This window comes from Grus americana, chromosome 3 (genome assembly GCF_028858705.1).
Source record: "Grus americana isolate bGruAme1 chromosome 3, bGruAme1.mat, whole genome shotgun sequence".
In the NCBI taxonomy this organism is placed as follows: Eukaryota; Metazoa; Chordata; class Aves; order Gruiformes; family Gruidae; genus Grus; species Grus americana.
The window spans coordinates 23,620,411-23,641,250 of NC_072854.1; positions in this window are offsets into that span (position 1 = coordinate 23,620,411).

Below are 20,840 nucleotides of genomic sequence, written 5' to 3' on the forward strand. Positions count from 1 at the left end.
GACCTTTCTTTGGATCATACCTCAGGGGGGGAAAAATCATCTCTGAAAACCTCCTAACCTAGTTTTCCTGACTGAAATGTAAATTTACAGGAACATATATATTAAGAAACACAATATCAAAAAAACCTTTTATAAGCCAAGAAGCTTCACTATCTTATTCTTTTCCTCTTGGAAAAAACTGATAGACCTAGTACAAGACAATTAATAGACACTTTCTTAGACCAAATATAAGACAATGAATAGCTAGTTTGTTCTCTGAATGACTGGCAAGTTTTGGAGAGCAGACTTGTGAGAATGCAGTAGAAAGAAAATTAAAAAGACCAGTAATTCTGATATTGAGTTGTGTACATTTTTTAAAGGTAATAGATAACAGGGTGGAGAGGGAGTTTATGTAACTGATTTATGAATTAGATCTACTTCAGAAATTAAACACAGAATTTTTATATTGCTGAAGTTACTAAAGTCATTAAAATTCTAACTCTGGAATAGTAGGTTGCAAAAATAATGTTTTAGCTAGTGCTCTATGTTTATTTACTACATTATTGCGTAATATCCAAATTACTGTTTTGATTTAACATTTTACAGCCTGGTTTCATCTTCAGTTCTCCTCTTACAGCTTCTTAAACAGTTGCATGACTAAGAGATGAATGCTAGTGAAATGGGAAACACATCAAATCAATGACTTCTCCAACAGGCAAGGTCAAAATCCAATAGTTCTAGTAAGACTTCTGCTCATTTGCTTGTTGTGTATAAAATTATTAGTTTCTAACCAATATGTTTTTCTTCTTTAATAGACACTCAGTTTCATATTCAACATATAATAATATTACTTAGAGGACCTTGCTTTTAAGGCTGCTATGTAATAGAGTGTCAAAACATTACTAACGTTAAGATGTAATAGACATGGCATATGAAAGGCGTCTCTGTGGAGTACTTCTTCCATAACCTTAAGGTCTATGACTCTCTTGTATAACAGTGGTTTAATGTGATCCATTTCTGAGAATTCCATGTTGCCTCATGCTCATTTCATCACTATTGTTCAAATGCTTATTAATAATTCCTCTTATTCTCCTTGTCACACATCTTCTAATAAAAAAAGGTGTCTGATTTATAGTTGCCTTCAGCCTTTTATTCCTATTTTTCTAGAGATAGGTATTATGTCTGCCTTTCTCCAGTCTTAGGTACTTAATTAATTGACTGCTTAAGTTAGATAGCTTAGACAAAGCAATACTGCATTTAGATATTTGCTCAATAAATGGATTATTTTTTTCATGATCATATCACTAGATTTGTCTTTTTACTGGTAGTTCTTGGATTTTTTGCTAACTTATATAACATGTAGATACCATTTTCATGAATGTGTCCACTATCTCTTTAAAGATCTTGCTATAGTACAATGGTGATAATACTGCCCTTAATTTCTTTTAGCCATACTTTTGTGTGAGTAGTATTTATCTGTTTCTGGGATATTTATGTTCATGTCTTATCAATTATTTTTATGAAACCTCAGCTGTTCATTCAACAGTCTTACTTTCATTCTGTTCTTAATAAGAACATTTCATTTCTGTTTATATTTCATTGTCTGAACTTGATAACATAATTACTGCTGAGCTTTTCCCAGTTTAATATCTGTGATCATTAAGGCAAAAAGAAAACGAGCATTAATAGTTATTCCTTTTTAAAATGTTTCATTTCCTGTAAAGCACACTGATTTTCTTAGTAGAGTTAATTGTCTGCATGTCTGAACCTCACAGTACTTATTTGTCTATTTTCAGAGATTTGAGGGGAGGCGTATTGTTTTCCTTTCCTGATAGTGAACATGCTATTTTTTTATTCAACAATTTTTTTAATAAGTAATTTTAATTAAGAAAAAGATTATTGCAGTGGAGTAAATATATTTTTTATTGTTTTTTTTTGCCTAACAACATTTTACCAGGGAAGGGAGCTATATTTCATACTCAAAAATATCACTTTGTTCTCACTGTTCCTTTCCTCATCTCTCCGTAGCTGTCAGTACTCTCACTCTGGAGAGTATTTTTCCATGGGACTTAAAGATCTATTCCATTTCTTACTACAGTTAGGGAATATGAATCAGGAAATCACGTCCAAGCAGTTGCTACAGAGAAAGAATTAAAAAATCAAGAAATTGAGACTTGTGGATCAAAATTGCTAGAAATTAAGAACAAAACAGTGTTTCCTTCACAGGCCTGCCTATCTATTCTGATCAAAATGGTTGAATGGGAAAGGAGAAAAGGATCTCATCTCCTGAGTCACTGAGTCCTGTTTAATGCTAAACCAACAAGTTTACTACCCGACAGTAAAACCCGAAGAGTAGATATATGGAGGAGCAAGTGCCAAGGATGTTTGAAAATCTCAGGTGATGGTGAACAATTCATTAGTTGTAGAGTCCTGTACTCTTTCTGTCCCAGCTATCCACAGCTGACACTGGGACTAGAAATATAAAAAGTAGCTAACATGGCAAGAGAAGGGAAAAAGTAAATTCGACACAAATAAAAGTCTTAGAAAAATAAATGTTAACAATCCTGCATTTGAGTATAGTTTTCATACAGACTTATGACTTGTTAAAAAAAAAAAAAAATCAATGTCAAATAGTACCCAAAGTAAAAGAAAATCTATGTGAGCTTATCCAAGAAAATTGCAGTAGATAGAAGACTGATGAAGTGACATTTAGACATAGGTTGAAAGAAAAGTTTCCAAGATCAAAAATTTTTCCATTATCCTTTGAGGATTATATACGAAATATTTGATCTACTTGTCACGCATGGTATTGATATTCTATCTTTTGACTCACAGCATAGAGTATGTCTAGTTACTTTCAACATCATGTTATTTAAAATATTTGTAATGACTTTTATTTCATTTAAAAAGTAACAATATAAGATCTATTAATGATAAAATAGCCTAATATAACTCTCTGTGTGAAAATTTATATTAAAAAAAAATTCAACAAACTGTCAGTATTACCACATGATCCCCCCAAAAGAAATAAAATTAACCTGAAGATTTAAAAAAAATAAAAAATAAAGAAGATACCTCTGGATTGTTCTTAGTCTTTGCAGAAGAATCTACTATCAGCACAAATACACCTTACTGCATGTAACTGCTAAAATACATAGTGTACATAGTGAGACATATGTTAAACAATATTAATGAACTGTAAATGACCTTTGGCAGCAATCTTTAAAAGCAGCAAACTATCTTACATCTGCATTGATGACAAACACTGAGTAAATATTACTGTGGATGAGATTGGATATCAGCATGTACAAATATAACATATTGAGTGGGATGATTTCTGGAAAGTGAATAGTCTCTTTGTTTCACTGTGTTAAACAGTGGCTGTCAACTCTTAACATCCTTCTTTAGTAGAATTTCCTTGTTTCACAACAAGAAAATATTCTGTATATACCTAACTGATACAAACACCACTTTATTAATTTTTATTGCTAATACTTAGCAGCTATATAGAGATAGCGTCAACCAAAACTAGGATAACAACATGAAAAGTAAGAAGATTAAGACGAAAAGTAAAAATCTGTTACTCCTGTCCATCATTTCAGTAGAGAGCAAAAGAGATAATAGTAACATGAGAATTAGTCAACAGATATGTGGATCAAGTCAATAAAACAAGTCAAAGACAACATTAATTTATTTCATTGTTACTGAAAATGTAAAAATATCATAAAGTTAAAATAAATGAGAATCTGTTGTTACCATAGATTTCTGACACCAGTATGAATTTTCAAAACTGTTTATAAACTTTGCTAGTATCTGCAGGGTGGAACTAAAAGCCAGAGAAGCCAAGGAATAGGTTACCAGTGAAGTTTAACTCGGCTAGAGAAATGCAGAACATAAGTGAATGCTACTAATCCGCAAAGGTAAAAAATATCATTCTGTTTCAGATCAGCCAAAGTATATCCAAGATGCATTTAATGATAAATGAAAAAGCACACACGAATTTGTACTCTGCCTTAATTTCTAGATGAGTAGGAAAGGCTTCACTACCAATATCTTCCCTCTTTTCCAGAATCAGGGTTTCAAACCTCTGCACTGAGTCTTGACTGAAATCCCTGTAGGTCTGTCTTATTTTGACACATACAAAAAGGCTGATATCTATTTCTGATAATGTAAAAAAATCCAAGTGCCAGCACTACAGCAACTGGAGACTTATTTTTATAGTGAGGGGAGAAATTCTCTATATTCTTAGTCTACTGCTTCTCTAATTCTGTGAGCTCTTATAAAATAATATATAGCAAAAATTAAAGTTACATCACATCTTAAATAGTGGATTTCACTGTATGGTCATGTCCTCTACAAGCAGATACAAGTATAAATGGAATTCACTTAATATTCTAACAATATCATATTGTGTATCTGGGGTCCTCACTCAAGGCTCTGCTATAAACTTGTCCTTGTTTAAATTTCTGAGAATCCGCTTTCTTCAGGGGGCCATAAATAGCAGGTTTTGGTTCTGTTTTTTGTTGTTGCTTTTGGAAGTGTGTGTACAGAGCTTTCATCCTTAAATATTTATGATTATATGCTGTTATTGAGGACAAAATTCACAATGTTGACTGGAATGACAATTTTACATATATTTTATGTGAAACAATGTATTCAGTATTAGATAAAGCAGCAAGTAAGCCAGTCACATATTGACAAATCAAAAGATTCCTTTAAAAAGAGAAATGGAGAAATTTGTCCAAGAAGGAAAGTCCCTGACAGTTTTCTTATTTTAATCTGATTTTTTCTTCAACAAACAAATAAAGAGAAAACCAAATTACGCATGGCACATGACCTTTTGGTCATGAAGGATGGTATCCCATGGGACGGACCCCACACTGCAGCAGGGGAACAGCATGAGGAAGAAAGAGCAGCAGAGGTGAAGTGCTATGAACTGACTGCAACTCAACAGTGGGGAGGAGATAGAAAAATCAAGACTGAAGCAGTTAAATTGAGCCTGGGGAGGAGTTGGGAGCAGGGGGAAGGTACTTTTAGTTTTGCATTTGTGTCCTACTGTTATTAATTGGAAATTAATGAAATTCATGTTCCGCAGTATGAGTCTGGTTTGCTCATGACAGCAATCGACAAGTGATCTCCCTGTTTTTAGCTCAACCCATGAGATTTTCCATCTTATTTTCCCCAATCATCTTGCTGAGGAGGGAGAGTGAGAGAGTGGCTGGGTGGGGATCTGTCAGCCAGCCAAGGTTAACCCACCACAGCTCCCCTTGGTCCCTCCAGTAGCCATCTCTCAGACCTGCTGATCTCTCTGGTACCCAGCCCAGGCTTATGGCCTCCCCAGTACTTGCCTCCCAAAGCTCTAGTTCTACTCACTGGTGAGCCTCACTTGCCTGAAGTGATTGACCACACTGACCTACACAACCACACAGTACGCATGCTCTACTGAGTATATAAGCGGATACTTCAAACTACTCAATTTTTGGTAGATTTATGCAAGAACTTCAGTTATCTAAGGGAATTCACATATCAAATTCAGTTATATCAGATATTTTTCAGCTGACACAAATAAAATTCATAGTACTATGCATTTAGAGTATTTTTAATCAATATTTGTCTTTTTTATTTCTATCAGCTAGTTTACCATGACTCCATTTAGGTAGAAATATAATTCTCTTTTCTCTCTAAAAAATTGCCTTTAACCATCTGTGGTGAGTCTATGCATAGCTGTGTTTTCATCTTGGCTAGTACTGGCATGTCTAGAACTACCAAAAAAGGGAGCAGTTTGACTGCACATTGACTTTCAAACCTGTACATCAAGCTCATAAAAAGCCTTTCCCAAACTTTATGCTGTCAGATGTCAGAGATGTCTTTGTAATGACCTTTTCGTTGCATCTCTTTTTTTTCTTTATTATTTTTTTTTTATTTTATTTTAGAGTACAGGTATATGAATGAAAGTCAAGACAAACAATTTATCCCTATCACATTAGCTTTAGTTCCATTATATTATTCACATTGATGGTGTCTGTTGTTGTCTTTATATGCCTTTTAAAAGCTATACCGTGATTCTGTATTGCATGGCATTTTGAGTAGCCATTTTTACCTGTGCAATGTGAATACAAACTGAACGTAATTTTATTAGGTTCTGATTAAAGCATTGTTTTGTTCTGGAATAACTCCCTAGAGAAGGGGCAAGACTGCGAATTATGATGACAATCATCTTTTTAAGAAGGGTAGAAAAGGTGAATAAGCTTGTAAGGGGATTATCATCATGTCCTGTATTTTATACATTTTTCTCAGTCTCCATTTCAAATGGTTTTAGCCATCTGATTTCCATTAAAGTCAGTTGGAGTCATGTAGCTTAAATACCACATGGCACTATGAAGTGCAGAGGAAATAATTATGGCCAGTATAATTGCATCAGACTAAACTCATCTTGCCTCCAGTAGATGTCCCAGCTGTGTTATCTGTGTAGATTTCTGTGTATTTAAAATCTGATTTCTCCCTGGTATGAAACAAATTTTAAATAGCAAGTTTTGGAAACACTTTTATAGCAAGTGTAGACACTTATTTTGATGCTGGAAGGACACTAGTTACAGAAGTCGTCTAATAAAACTACAATAAACAGGTACACTAGAATGTCTGATTTTCCAATTAAGTGATAATAGTACTATTGTGCTATTTTATGAGGTTATAATCCTGTTCCCAAACTATGAGGCTGAAGGATGAACACTTTATTCCAAGACTGGAACTACATTATTGCCTCATAAAACAGTGCAGCAGCACATTATAGGTATGATGTGACTAGGATTAGTGTTACTGTAGCTTTTTTTACTTTTTAACTGTTTAGACAGTTTAGTGAAATTCTGATTAGAGTCATATGTCATTTATGAACACATAGGGTGAGGTGATAATGAGTTTGGAACTGGATAAGTAGGTAAAACCACAAAAGACTGCATGAAACTGAGTTATGCCAATTACTACTTTGCAAATGTATTCACATCTCTTTGAAAGGAAAGTAAAAAACATGTGAGTAATAATGCTGTTTTTCTGTTTGCATACAACTGTGGGACTATTGACTTACACTATGCCTTTAGTCACTCAGTGAAGTAAAATGCATAATGCAGAAAATGCTGCCTTAGGGTTGATCTGCAAGCATCTATAGTTTGCGTTACTCATGTGAATAGCCATAATAAAGTCAATGCAGATATGTAAATTACTCAGATATGTAAATTTACCCACACATACTAGAAGATTCGGAGTCAGAGTCATAATTCCTTGTTGATCTTACTTTCAGCATTTTGATATTAGGAAACAAGAATAAACCCTTCTTATTACCAATGTAAAGCAAAAAGAATATATGTGGAAGACAGTTGCTGGCTGCAGATTATCCGCTGAAGTGAGGGAGAGTTACCTAGCTAACGATCAACGGACTAAGCACATCATAGACATAGAATGATGCGATACACATTGCTGGTCAGCTGTAGGCAGGCTACACTTCATTCCTAGTTAGTCCAAGCCATTTCTATTTCCTTATTTAAAATATGACAAAACTCTGTCATTCCCCTCTATGCTAGAAAGCTTCTTTGTTATATCCCATGTGTGCTAGCACCTTTATTGTTACTCTTTTGATCTGATTTCTTCAGTTATCCAGAGGAATATCTTTGGCATTTAAATGTCCCAGAAATTTCCAGTTTCTCTCCTAGCTACTTTTCAAAAAAGTGGTGAATGCCTAACTGGTTGAAGAGGCATGGTAAAAATCTATTCCTAGCTACACTGAAATGCACAAAAATGAGTAGCACAATCCAGTAAAGGAAGCTGGAAATGAAACTAGGGAGACACATGTTCTCTTTTCTGTTTGGTTCTGGCTTTGTCTAGTTATGACCTGGTTCAACTATCCAATCAACCAATCAAATCACCTTTTGTTTTAGAGTATCTCATTCCTAGGATCCCAGCTATCCCTGAAGTATGACTCTCATCCTTTCAGAAAACTATACGAGATGATAAATGAAATAAATTTGGTAGATTTTTTACTGTTTTTTAAATGTTTGCACACAGAGTAGAGACACAATTAAAAATTGAAAACTTTAAACAGTTTTATTTACTATTTTAGATGTTAGAATTGCTAGTAAAAATCTTCCTACAGTTTAACTCAAAAGCATATTGGCTGCCTATTGCATTGTTGCATTATACTTTTTAACCAAATTTCCAACACCAATCTTAATGTTAATTTATTTGTTTTTCTTCCAAATTGTTTCTTCCAAAACAGAGAAACATCCAAATAGCACTAAAGGAAAAAATGAGAAAGGAAAAGAATTTAAAAAATCTATATTTCAAAATGGCTAGAAATTCTATAAATTAGCATAATCTCTACCTATTTAATTTATCAAGATTATATTGTACAAATTGAAATTTAAAATTAAAAAAGTTCTTGAAAGATGAGGATACAAGGCACCTTTATAATCACCACATGGAGTGCAGAACAGGACGTTTTTCCTACCGCTACAGAGAAAAGTGGAATGGAAGCTTGGCTACTGTGCTCATCTACTGGTAAAAGCATCTTGTTCAACAGCCCACTTTCTCATGGATATGCTTAGCTATATATTATTCAATTATCAGAGTATATGCAAAATTATATCATCGGTGAATGTCTATCCTTTTTGCAGAGTTTACCTCATTACTTTCTTTTTCTGTTTCACAGATTTCTTTAGTACAAAATGACTTTTTATAATCAAATACACCGATCAATTTAGAATTTGAAAACTTTGTGCTTGTTGATGTTCAAAATCAACACATGCTAACATACTTTGCATTGTGTAAGGTAGCAATGCCAGTTCGACTTTGGCAAAATGACCACAATAAAAACGGTTACTTAGAACAAGTTGCTTTGAAGAATGCATCATTTTCTTCAATATTTCTAGTGTTCAAATGTAGATTCAAAAGATGATAGTCTTTTGCAGGATAGGACTTAAGAAATTCATTTCTGTAAGCATGGATATAAACTGTCAGTTCCTCATTTAACAGAAGAAAAACACAGTAAGTTTCTGAACTTAAATATGTATTTTGTGCACTATGGCATCTGTCCAGTTCTAGAAAGATTTCACTATAAAAAAGATTTCAGTATAAAAATTATTGAAGGAAAAACTGTATTTTAGGACTTTTTTCAATATTCAGATCAAGTGGAGAAAAATTAGGTAACAGTTCAACCAACTAACTTATCCTTGTATGTCTGCCACAGAAATGTCTCTCTGTGAGCAATGACAAACCTGTGAGTCTCCCAAATTTATTTGTTCATTTTTTGTGTGTATGACTTGTACTGCACTCCCGAGCTACTATTTAACATTCTTCAGTCTTTTTCCCATGACCAGCTTACTCAAACTGCACATAGGGTATAAAATGTGCTCAGAAGTGGAGCTAAGCTACTGCTGTGGAAACTTGTTTTTTTCTCCAGCAAACACAAACTGCTGCAGTTTTTCATGCGCGTTACTGCTGACACAATACATGCTGTCTCTTTCCACCTTCAACTAGATACAAGCAGCTGACAGTGTCATATTTCAGTATTTGTGAAGGCAATAGAATGCTTTGCCTTTTACAACACTGTTTAACTGTTAAATAATTAATCCTATACCATCCCTGTGAGGTTGATAAGTATTATCCTTCTCTTATAGATGAGGCAGTAAACACCAAAGACTAAATTCTATTGACGTCAGCAGAGGGTTATTAAGGATTTTGTAGATCACAGAGTTAAAGAGTCTCTAGCTCCTGATTTTGCGGCTGGTCCAGTGATCTAAACTATCTAACAATAAACATATTTTAATGCTTCTCTTACAGAACCACAGATCATCCCCAAATATACTGGATACAAAAAGGTATAATTTATCCACTGCATCTGATGTTCTCCAGGAGGCTGTAAAGACATTAACAGCAGAATAATTTCCTCTCTTACAGTTATATTTTCCAGTTCCTTCCTTTTGCCGTTGAGAGAAAAAGCAACACAGCCTCAAGTCCATTTATTATTTAGGAAAAGTGAGAAGCTATTTTAATCTCCTTCTGATTAATCCTTTTTAGGATTTATCATTCAATTACTTTTATGCTATGCAGCATTTGCCTGTGGTAAGATGTAATACATGCAGTTTGGCACAGAGTAAATTCAGAAAAAACAATAGAATTCTTAGTATTTTAACATGTTATTCAAAAATCTGTGCAGTAAGCTAAATGCCAGCTGCAAAACATACCATAAAAGCTGATAAGACAATGATATGTTAGAACAAGGTGTTTTGGATCTGTAGAAGTCTGACTCAACATGTAACATTTCCAATGGGTCATCATTCTGATAGAACACTGATCAAAAAAGGTGAACTATACTCTTTGCCATGAACTTCCAGAATATTTCTATTCACTTGCTACCTCTAGGAAATGCTTCTTGTTAGCAAATCCTACTTTACTTAAAAAATTAAAAAAAGCAGAGTACTAAGGCCAGCTGACATGTAGGGCTTTCATGTAAATTCTTAGCTTTCTAAATAAAGAGGCCACACAGAAACTGCTTACTGAAAATCGTCCCTGGCCTAGATTTTTTTGGGAGATTTCTAATTGGCAGAGATCAAAAGTCAATTCTGAATACTTTTAGAATAATCAATTGAAGCCCAGCACCCAGCAATATTCCCAACATCTTTAACCTACCACCATAAACCTAGCCAAAGAAACCAATGATAGATGTCACCATACTGTCAGATAAGATTCTGTTCTCTTTTTGCCTACCTACCTAATCTTAAGTGCATGAGTAAATGTAAGGTAACACAGGAAGATCTCTGGTTAAAAGATGTTACAGCAGGTGGTGAGTGGATCTGCATCTTCAAAGGTGTGTTGTGCAAGTTAACCAAAACATCTTACTAGCAGAAAACCAAATACTAATAATAACTCAGGTGATTACTCAGGTTTTGGGTACCATTTTTTTACAGTCATTGACCATTATTGCTGATATCTTAAGTTTTTAGACTAATGGTGGATGTTTCATCCCACCTCAGTCTAGATGTCTACAGCCTAAATATTCATACTGGTCATCTAGACTCCCTGCAATAAAAAGGAAAGGGGGGAGGAGGAAAAAAAAAATTCTATACCACAAGTCATTTTTTCCTCAAGTGATTGCTAAAATCAAGCAAAATCAGCCATGCCTGGAAGTGTCCATTTTCCTCAATGACTATGGAGAAGTTCTTTATATGGGATAATTAGATGGTTGTGTATATCTAAAGGTAAGTGAAATTAATTTCACTCAAGGAGTCTAGGCTGCTAGATGTCTTAAGTAGAGTACTTGGACAGTAGAGGGCATTGCTCTGACAGTGAAATGAACTAAGGGCTTCCCCTGCTCCACCCCTTACTCAAAGTTGACTTTTTTTTTTGGAAAAGGTATTTGTCAAGACTTGGAACTGGATCCATTTTAAAGAAAACATTGTAGCAAGATATCTGCAAGTTAAGACAATTTATTTGTCCAGTTTATAAAGATATTAAAAGTAGTCATGCCTTTCAGCAGAGTGCTTTCATCAAGCTTTTCTGCTTTACTCAGTTATAACAGTTGATCTAACAAATGATATTACCTTTCTTTGGTTTGTCTTGTTTACATAAACACTTGTACTATGGAATCTGTTTTGTCTGAATATTTTCCTATAACCAAATTTTATATGTCTTCATAATTATTTCTCAGAATTTTGTAACAGAGATTTTGATTTATTATCAACACAGCTGTGTATATTTAGTAGATAATAAGGGAAAAGTCAGACCACTGAAGCACATAAAATATTTTAGTGTGCAGGGCACCATACTGAGATTCACGAACAATAAATTTAGTTTCTGACTTTAGGCAAGTCAGCTGATCTACCCTGCAGGGGAAGGTGGGGGAACAAAATAAATTCAGTACTTCGAGGAACTCAGGGTAAAAATCTTCACAAGTGCATTCATGATTATGAATTGAAAGGCCATTTTCCAAATAATCTTTGCCACTCAGATATGCATCATAAGGGTTGGAGTAGATGACCTTTAAATGTCCCTTAAAACCCAAATTATTCTGATTCTATGATAGGTGGAGTCCACAACACCAATTGTGGCATTCTGCAGTGCACCCACAAACAGAATTTACTGGAGCACACCCTAGATCCTTCCCTGCCATGTGATCTGATTAGCTTTGGAAAAAAACCAACCAAACAAACAAAATCACATCAGTTGATCTACTGTGAGATTGGGATCAGGAGCAAACACTGCAGGGTAGACTATGACCAGCCAGAAGTTTATGTCTCAGTTCAATATTCTGGTACAGTTTTAGTGTAACTGCCTATTGGGAACGGAATACTTCTTACAGCTCAGACACATGATTGAGTTACTGATACTTGAGGCATTATCAGATGTGAACATAACCATAGTGACAGAGTGTGAGAACACACCTCATGACAAATGCAGGGCACAATAAACTACTTCAGTCTCAGTAAAATGTTTTAACTAGCTTGTTTTTCTATGGGCTTTCCGCAGTTAGGAATATAAACATAGTTAAGTTACTGCACCTCTATGGACATACAATAAATTTTTAAACTGCAGTAACTCCATTGCACATCTATGGCCCCAGACACTGAATTACAAGAGGGATAATCTTGGTAAGCTAGGAGATGGGATCCTCAGCGTAGGCTTCCAAAAAAAGAATATATTGCAGAATTTGATTAAAAAAAGTACTAGATCCCTCCTCATGGAAAAATAAAACGAAACCAAACAAAACCCCCAGTATTGCCCAGCACATATGAAAAAGAGCTCTATGGCATGGACAGAGCATATATTTAAATTCTACAAACTTGGCTGTAAGTTTCATTGGTCTGGCTTATAGCAGACATCAGTTATCGCTTCAGGAAATATTTATCATACATGCTGTACTGCATACACAAATAATTTTTAAATGTTACTGACCAAATCATGACAATAAATATTAAGAAGGAAATCAACATATAGAGTATTTCAGGAAGAAGCTAGTATTAGTAAGGGCTAAATGAAGAAGCACTAATAGCTAGGAAGGAGGATGCATCTTCAGATTTGGTACATTTTACAGAGATAATACAACAACCATTACTTGAATTACAGTAAGTTGGGATTCAGTCTACAAATACCCAGGCTAAAAGGCTGAAGCCTCATTCTGTTTAATGCCAATCTAGTCATTACAGTCAATGGAGCCCAGGGAGAGATTCAGCTTAGCTTAACGCAAATGCTTTTATACCTGGTGAACTGAACAGTGCTGCAAGCATCCTTCTATTTATTGATCAGTTTTTCATTGACTACAATGGTGGAAAGACACTTAGTGCTGTGGTAAACATCCAAAAGAAGGTATCAGTCTCATGATGAATTCCACCCTGTCATGCTGAGAAGCGACATTTACATCAAGGTTCCATCCAGACCAAGGCACTTACTAATACTCATCCTGGCCCCATTCTTCCCTAAACTCCTGCCTTGCATTCATAGGATGTTAAGGTATGTTAAGGGATGGCACACACTCAACGTGCAGGACTGTGGTGGGACTTCCCAGACAAGACACCAGTCCCGAAGTTTGCCAGAACTGCAAGCCTGAAAAACTTTTGCTTCATCTAGACAAAAGACAGTGATGATTGTACGAAGCTCATCAATGGGACCAAGCCAACACTGAATTTCTACATATATAATTTATCTCTTATCTGGGAAAAAAGAATGCAGTCTTCTTCCCCATTCTCCCCAACATTGCTGGCTACTGAAGCAGGCGGTACTGCAGACACAGGCAGACTTTAGTGCAGTAGTCCTGATGCAACCCTCAGTGCAGGAAAGCACCACAACAATGGGAAAAAGAATAAAGCTGAAGCATTGGTAGACAGAAATAAATTAGTGAATGGTTTAATTAAAATCTGTAGAGTTACTTCATATATATCTGCTGGATGGCAATGACTTAACTTCACCTTTTCCTGACCTGTTCCTCCATTTAGGAAATTCATAGAATCATAGAATGGTTTGGGCTGGAAGGGACCTTAAAGATCATCTAGTTCCAACCCCCCTGCCATGGGCAGGGACACCCTCCACTAGACCACATTGCCCAAAGCCTCATCCAACCTGGCCTTAAACACTTCCAGGGAGGGGGCATCCACAACCTCTCTGGGCAACCTGTTCCAGTACCTCACCACTCTTAACAGTGAAGAATTTGTTCCTAACATCTAATCTAAATCGACCCTCCTTCAGCTTAAACCCATTACCCTTTGTCCTGTCACTACACTCCCTGATAAACAGTCCCTCACCATCTTTCCTGTAGGCCCCCTTCAGATACTGGAAGGCCACAATTAGATCTCCCTGGAGCCTTCTCTTCTCCAGGCTCAACAATCCCAACTCTCTCAGCCTGTCCTCACAGGAGAGGTGCTCCAGCCCTCTGATCACCTTCGTGGCCCTCCTCTGGACTCTCTCCAACAGCTCCATGTCTCTCCTGTACTGGGGCCCCCAGAGCTGGATGCAGTACTCCAGGTGGGGTCTCACAAGAGCGGAGTAGAGGGGCAGGATCACCTCCCTCGACCTGCTGATCATGCCTCTTTTGATGCAGCCCAGGACACGGTTGGCTTTCTGGGCTGCAAGCGCACACTGCCGGCTCATGTTGAGCTTCTCATCAATCAACACCTCCAAGTCCTTCTCCTCGGGGCTGCTTTCAATCCATTCCTCGCCCACCCTATAGTCGTGCTTGGGATTGCCCCAACCCATGTGCAGGACCTTGCACTTGGCCTTGTTGAACTTCATGCGGTTTGCACGGGCCCACCTCTCAAATCTGTTAAGGTCCCTCTGGATGGCATCCCTTCCCTCCAGCGTGTCGACCACACCACACAGCTTGGTGTCATCGGCAAACTTGCTGAGGGTGCATTTGGTCCCATTGTCCATGTCGCTGACAAAGATGTTGAACAGTGCCGGTCCCAATACCAACCCCTGAGGAACACCACTCATCACTGTTCTCCACTTGGACATTGAGCTGTTGACCACAACTCTTTGAGTGCGACCATCCAGCCAATTCCTTATCCACCGAGTGGTCCATCCATCAAATCCATGTCTCTCCAATTTAGAGGCAAGGATGTCATGTGGGACAGTGTCAAATGCCTTGCACAAGTCCAGGTAGATGACATCAGTTGCCCTCCCCTTATCCACGGACGCTGTAACCCCATCATAGAAGGTCACCAAGTTTGTCAGGCACGATTTGCCCCTAGTGAAGCTGTGTTGGCTGTCACCAATCACCTCCTTGTTTTCCATGTGCCTGAGCATAGTCTCCAGGAGGGTCTGCTCCATAATCTTGCCAGGCACGGAGGTGAGACTGACAGGCCTGTAGTTCCCTGGCTCTTCCTTTTTACCCTTCTTAAAAATGGGCATTATGTTTCCCCTTTTCCAGTCGGCGGGAACTTCGCCAGACTGCCAGGACTTCTCAAATATGATGGTGAGTGGCCTGGCCACTTCATCCGCCAGTTCCCTCAAGACCCGTGGATGCAACTCATCAGGTCCCATGGACTTGTGCACCTTCAGGTTCCTTAGAGATTCTCGAATCTGATCTTCTCCTGCAGTGGGTGGTTCTGCATTCTCCCAGTCCCTGCCTTCTGTGCCCTGGGCAGTGTGGCTCAAGTACTTGCCAGTGAAGACTGAGGCAAAGAAGTCATTGAGTACCTCAGCCTTCTCCATATCCTGGATAACCAGGGCACCCGTTTCATTCCGGAGGGGACCCACATTTTCCCTTGTCCTCCTTTTATCACTAACATACCTATAGAAGCTTTTCTTGTTGTCCTTGACATCCCTGGCCAGACTAATTTCTCTCAGGGCTTTGGCTTTCCTAACCTGCTCCCTGGCTGCTTAGACAGTTTCTCTGTATTCTTCCCAGGCTACCTGCCCTTGCTTCCACCCTCTGTAGGCTTCCTTTTTTTGTTTGACTTTGCCCAGGAGTTCCTTGTTCATCCATGAAGGCCTCTTGGTAGTTTTGCTTGACTTCCTCTTTGTTGGGATGCATCGCTCCTGAGCTTGGAGGAGGTGACCCTTGAATATTAGCCAGCTGTCTTGGGCCCCTCTTCCTTCCAGGGCTTTGTCCCATGGTATTCTACCAAGCAGATCCCTGAAGAGGCCAAAGTCTGCTCTGCTGAAGTCCAGGGTAGTGAGCTTGCTGAGTGCTCTCCTCGCTGCCCTGAGGATCCTGAATTCCACCATTTCGTGGTCACTGCAGCCAAGGCTGCCCTTGAGCTTGACGTCCCCTACCAGGCCCTCCTTATTGGTGAGAATAAGGTCCAGCATGGCACCTCTCCTCGTGGGCTCCTCTATCACTTGGAGGGGAAAGTTATCATCGACACATTCCAGGAACTTCCTGGATTGCTTGCGCTCAGCTGCATTGTCCCTCCAACAGATGTCAGGGTGGTTGAAGTCCCCCATAAGGACCAGGGCTTGTAAGTGTGAGGCTGCTCCTATCTGCCTATAGAGGGCTTCATCTGCTCGGTCCCCCTGGTCAGGTGGCCTGTAGCAGACCCCTGCTATGATGTCCCCTGCCCCAGTCCTCCCTTTAATCCTGACCCATAGGCTCTTGGTGGGCTCCTCCTCCATCCCCAGGTGGAGCTCCATGCACTCCAGCTGGTCATTGACATAGAGGGCGACGCCCCCTCCTTGCCTGCCCTGCCTGTCCTTCCTAAAGAGCCTGTACCCTTCCATCCCAACACTCCAGTCATAGGAGCTGTCCCACCACATCTCTGTAATGCCAATAATGTCATAGCCTTGCAGGCGCACACACGTCTCCAGCTCCTCTTGTTTATTCCCCATGCTCCATGCATTCGCATTCTTCATAAAGACTACAAAAGTTAACTGAAAATACTATGTAACTGTTTTTAACAATGAAAGACTTCTTCCCAAACATGTGAGAGTAGTGTCAAGATTCTATTTTGAATAAAATTTGTATGATCTTTCAGCTATTGAGCTTTTGATTTCATGAATACTTCAAAACTATACAACTAACAAGGTTTTTTTGGCTATATATTATTCCAATCCAAACTGCATAAGCCAGTGTTGAAAGGCTTCTAAAACGTTTAGAGAAGAAAATTGTCTCTGTAAGGACCAGATGAATGGCTACAAGCAATTTAAAGAGGAGCTCACTTAATCTTTTTCTTAATAAAAACATTTTTAAAAGGAAAGAGAAATTATTTGAAAATACCAAGTTCAATATTTAAATAAAAGGCAATTAAAAACGGGGTTTCATACAACAGTAATTTTACTTATTTTATTTATCTATTATCTTTTAACTTCATTTTTTTCCAACTCCAGTAATTTCTTCTGAAAATGAGGTTTAGTTCCATGCCTTTATCATTGTCTGTGCTATATTATTCAATTTTCTGCCTAATGTCGTGTTTTAACCCCAGCCAGAAACTAAGCACTATACAACCACTTGATCACTTCCCCCCATGAGGGGAGAGAATTGGAAGGGTAAAAGTGAGAAGACTCATGGGTTGAGATAAGAACAATTTAATCACAGAATGGTTTGGGTTGGAAGGGACCTCGAAGACCATCTAGTTCCAAACCTCCTGCCATGGGCACGGACACCCTCCACTAGACCAGGCTGCCCAAAGCCCATTCGAACCTGACCTTGAACACTTCCAGGGAGGGGGCATCCACAACTTCTCTGGGCAACCTGTTCCAGTGCCTCACCACCCTCATTGTAAAAAATTTCTTCCTAATATCTAATCTAAATCTACCCTCTGTCACTTTAAAGCCATTACGCCTTGTCCTATCACTAAATGCCCTTGTAAATAGTTTTCTTGTAGGCCCCCTGGTCTGGTGGAAGGTGTCCCTGCTCATGATTCTGTGAAAACTACCTGGCATCTTGAAGGGATTCTGCATAATTATTAGTAATCTATTTGTGGGTTTAATCACTTTTTGATCAAATGCGTGGTCTAGAGACTGGCCAGATGGTGTGAAAGCAAAAACATTTTAAAGAGGAGGGAGGTCATCATTTAGCCAAACAGAAAACTGAGATGACAGAGGATCAGACAGAGATAATACAGACTTCAATTCAATTTATTCTGCGTCTTTGTGTTATATGTAAGAAGTGACACGGGCAACATCTCAAAGTCCTTTGTAGTTACAGAATTAAGAAGAGGGGTACTAATTTGCAATTAATAGAAATGATAAGGGAAAAGCTTGTTTCTCAAATAATCTCTTTCTTGGGAATCTAAACTATTTCATGTGGAGCTGCAAGAAGGTTCTTCTACTTGAGCTGCAGTCCTCTGGATTACTATTGGAGTCTAGCCTTTTTTTTTTCATCTCCCCAAACACTGTTTTTAATCCAACATGGGTGTGCCCAGATTTTAATTTAACCCCACTGGGTTAAAAGTCCTTTCCCTGATGTGGTCAGCAGCAGATGTTTAAGAAATATCAAAACTAGACAACTGCATGATGATACCTCCCAGGAACATTTTCTCATTCTTGAACATTCTGTGGTTCATGTTCACCTAAGGATTGAAATTCATCATCACAGATTTACATTGAATTAAACATTAGATTTTGGTAATGATTTACAAATGGGCCAAGATACATCAGTGTTTCTATCTTAATAACGCAGATTAATTCAATATTAAGAGGGCAAAGATATCACATACTACAAATCTCAGTCACTCGGTGGGTATTCTGAGTTCCAGTACTTGTGCAAATCACCAGTTCACTGTTTTAGACTCAGTAGTATGTGTCCAAATCTCTGCTCCTCACAGTGGGTACCGTCCAAATGATATCTTCTTCCTCTGAACTCATACATGCCCTCAACTCCTGTAGGTGGTCAATCCATAAACAATGGATAACTAACTAACTAACTAAATAAATTTCAGAAAGAACTGATCTTCATTATGGGAGAATTCTCTAAAATAAAATATGAAGTTTTCTATTAGAAAAACAAACTGTCAATATCAATACCAAATTATCCTTCTCTCACAGCACAGAACACGCAAACTCTGTTATTCCTGATACTGTGAGCCATATAAAAATAGTAAGTGAAGAGTGGGAGAACAAGAAAAAAAGGAAAGGTCAATTTTTCCTTAAAAATTTTCCTTTTAATTAAAATGTTTCTGTGTTTGTTAATTTATCATAAAGAAAAAACAATGATATAATTGCCTCTTTTTCAAGTAGTGTAACTAGCAAACTACTTTGTTGTTGTTTCTCACATGTACACACTATAAGGAAGATTTCTACATAAAACCAAAAAGATGTGTAAATCTAAAGACATTGAAATAATTCTTATCTTAAATATTTGACATATCATTATTGAAATAATTGAATCCAAAATAGTTTAATTGAAGTTTTTCAGTGTTATCAGAAGTGAAAACAATTATTAATGTTATGTGTGATAAACAGGACATCCTTAAAACTTGTATGGTGATCTTCTAAAATAAAGGTGAAAGGTAAGCTGAACAAAAGAAGTAATGATACACATATGATTTGCAGTGAATATGAGAGTAGTCACGTGAAGTGCTAGTATATTTTTAGTTAACATTTTAACTGATGCATCCCTTATCTCACCAGTAGTTGTTTCCATGCAAGAGAATCTGGGGTTCTGGAGGAAGAAAGTAGGGGGATTTTTGCTGTTGTTGCTGTTGCATAAAGAGTATAAAAGACATATAAATGGAAGAATTTTTATTTACTGATTAGAAGTCCATTCAAAGCAGGAAATAGGTATAGAAAAAATACTAATTTAATTACAGTGTTGCATGATGCTATCACTTATGATCCTGTTTTTCTGGTTTTCCAGTTCCACATGTGGAGACAAAACATTCTAAAGTACCAAAATAGCCAATAAACAAATAAAAAAAGTCAGTCAATAAAATGTAACTATATTATTAGCATCAAAAGGGTCTGAATCTCTGGGAAATTAATATTTTGAGATGTTTTGATATGTGAGGAGAAATAATGTTTTCAGTCATGGAACATTAGTAATAAAAAAGATTATTATCCAGCATTCCATAGTTCAAATGCTAACATTCTTTAGCCCTAATCCACACATACAAACTCCTACTTAAAAATGTGTATACTTATATATAACAATGAAGTACATTCATTTACAGCCTTGTTGAAATGTGGAAATAAATTTACTAAACTCATCCTTGCAGGATAATGATCTTAATAGGAGTAACAAGACAGACAGACAGATTCAGAGAAGGTAGTATTTTGTTACTGAAAAGGTTGGATGCTCTAGGAATTAAAAACAAATTCTGACTTTGACTTCTATAAACAAGTAAAGATTAGAGTATTTTGTATTTTAACCATTATTTCTAAATTTTTTAACATAGATATACTTTTTTTATATTTACACATATTTATTTATTACATATATGTAACAAATATAAGTTCCAATCTGTGGAATACATTCCTTCCTGCTCAGGAAAATACTGTAACTGAGAATTAAATTATAAATAAACTATATTTTCACAAGATTTCAATTTTTATTTATCATTTGTAGTTATTAGTTTTGGAATGTAATTAGATTTCAAACTAAACTAGATATTTTGCACAGTGATCAGTTCTTTCTTTAAAGGTGCACCATAATGAACCATATTTTTTCATTCCCCACTAATTACAATTACAGTTCATAATTCCACTATGATTAGCCTTTGATTATCACAGTGCTTTGTGAATAACAAAATAATGACTGCACTTAATTGGTGATAACAAACCATAGATGAAAGCATCATTTTTTTAAACATGCAGAATATGTAGAATATTTGAATTTTTTTGAATGGTTTGGGTTGGAAGGGACCTTAAAGACCATCTAGTACCAACCCCCCTGCCACGGGCAGGGACACCCTCCACTAGACCAGGTTGCTCAAAAGCCCCATCCA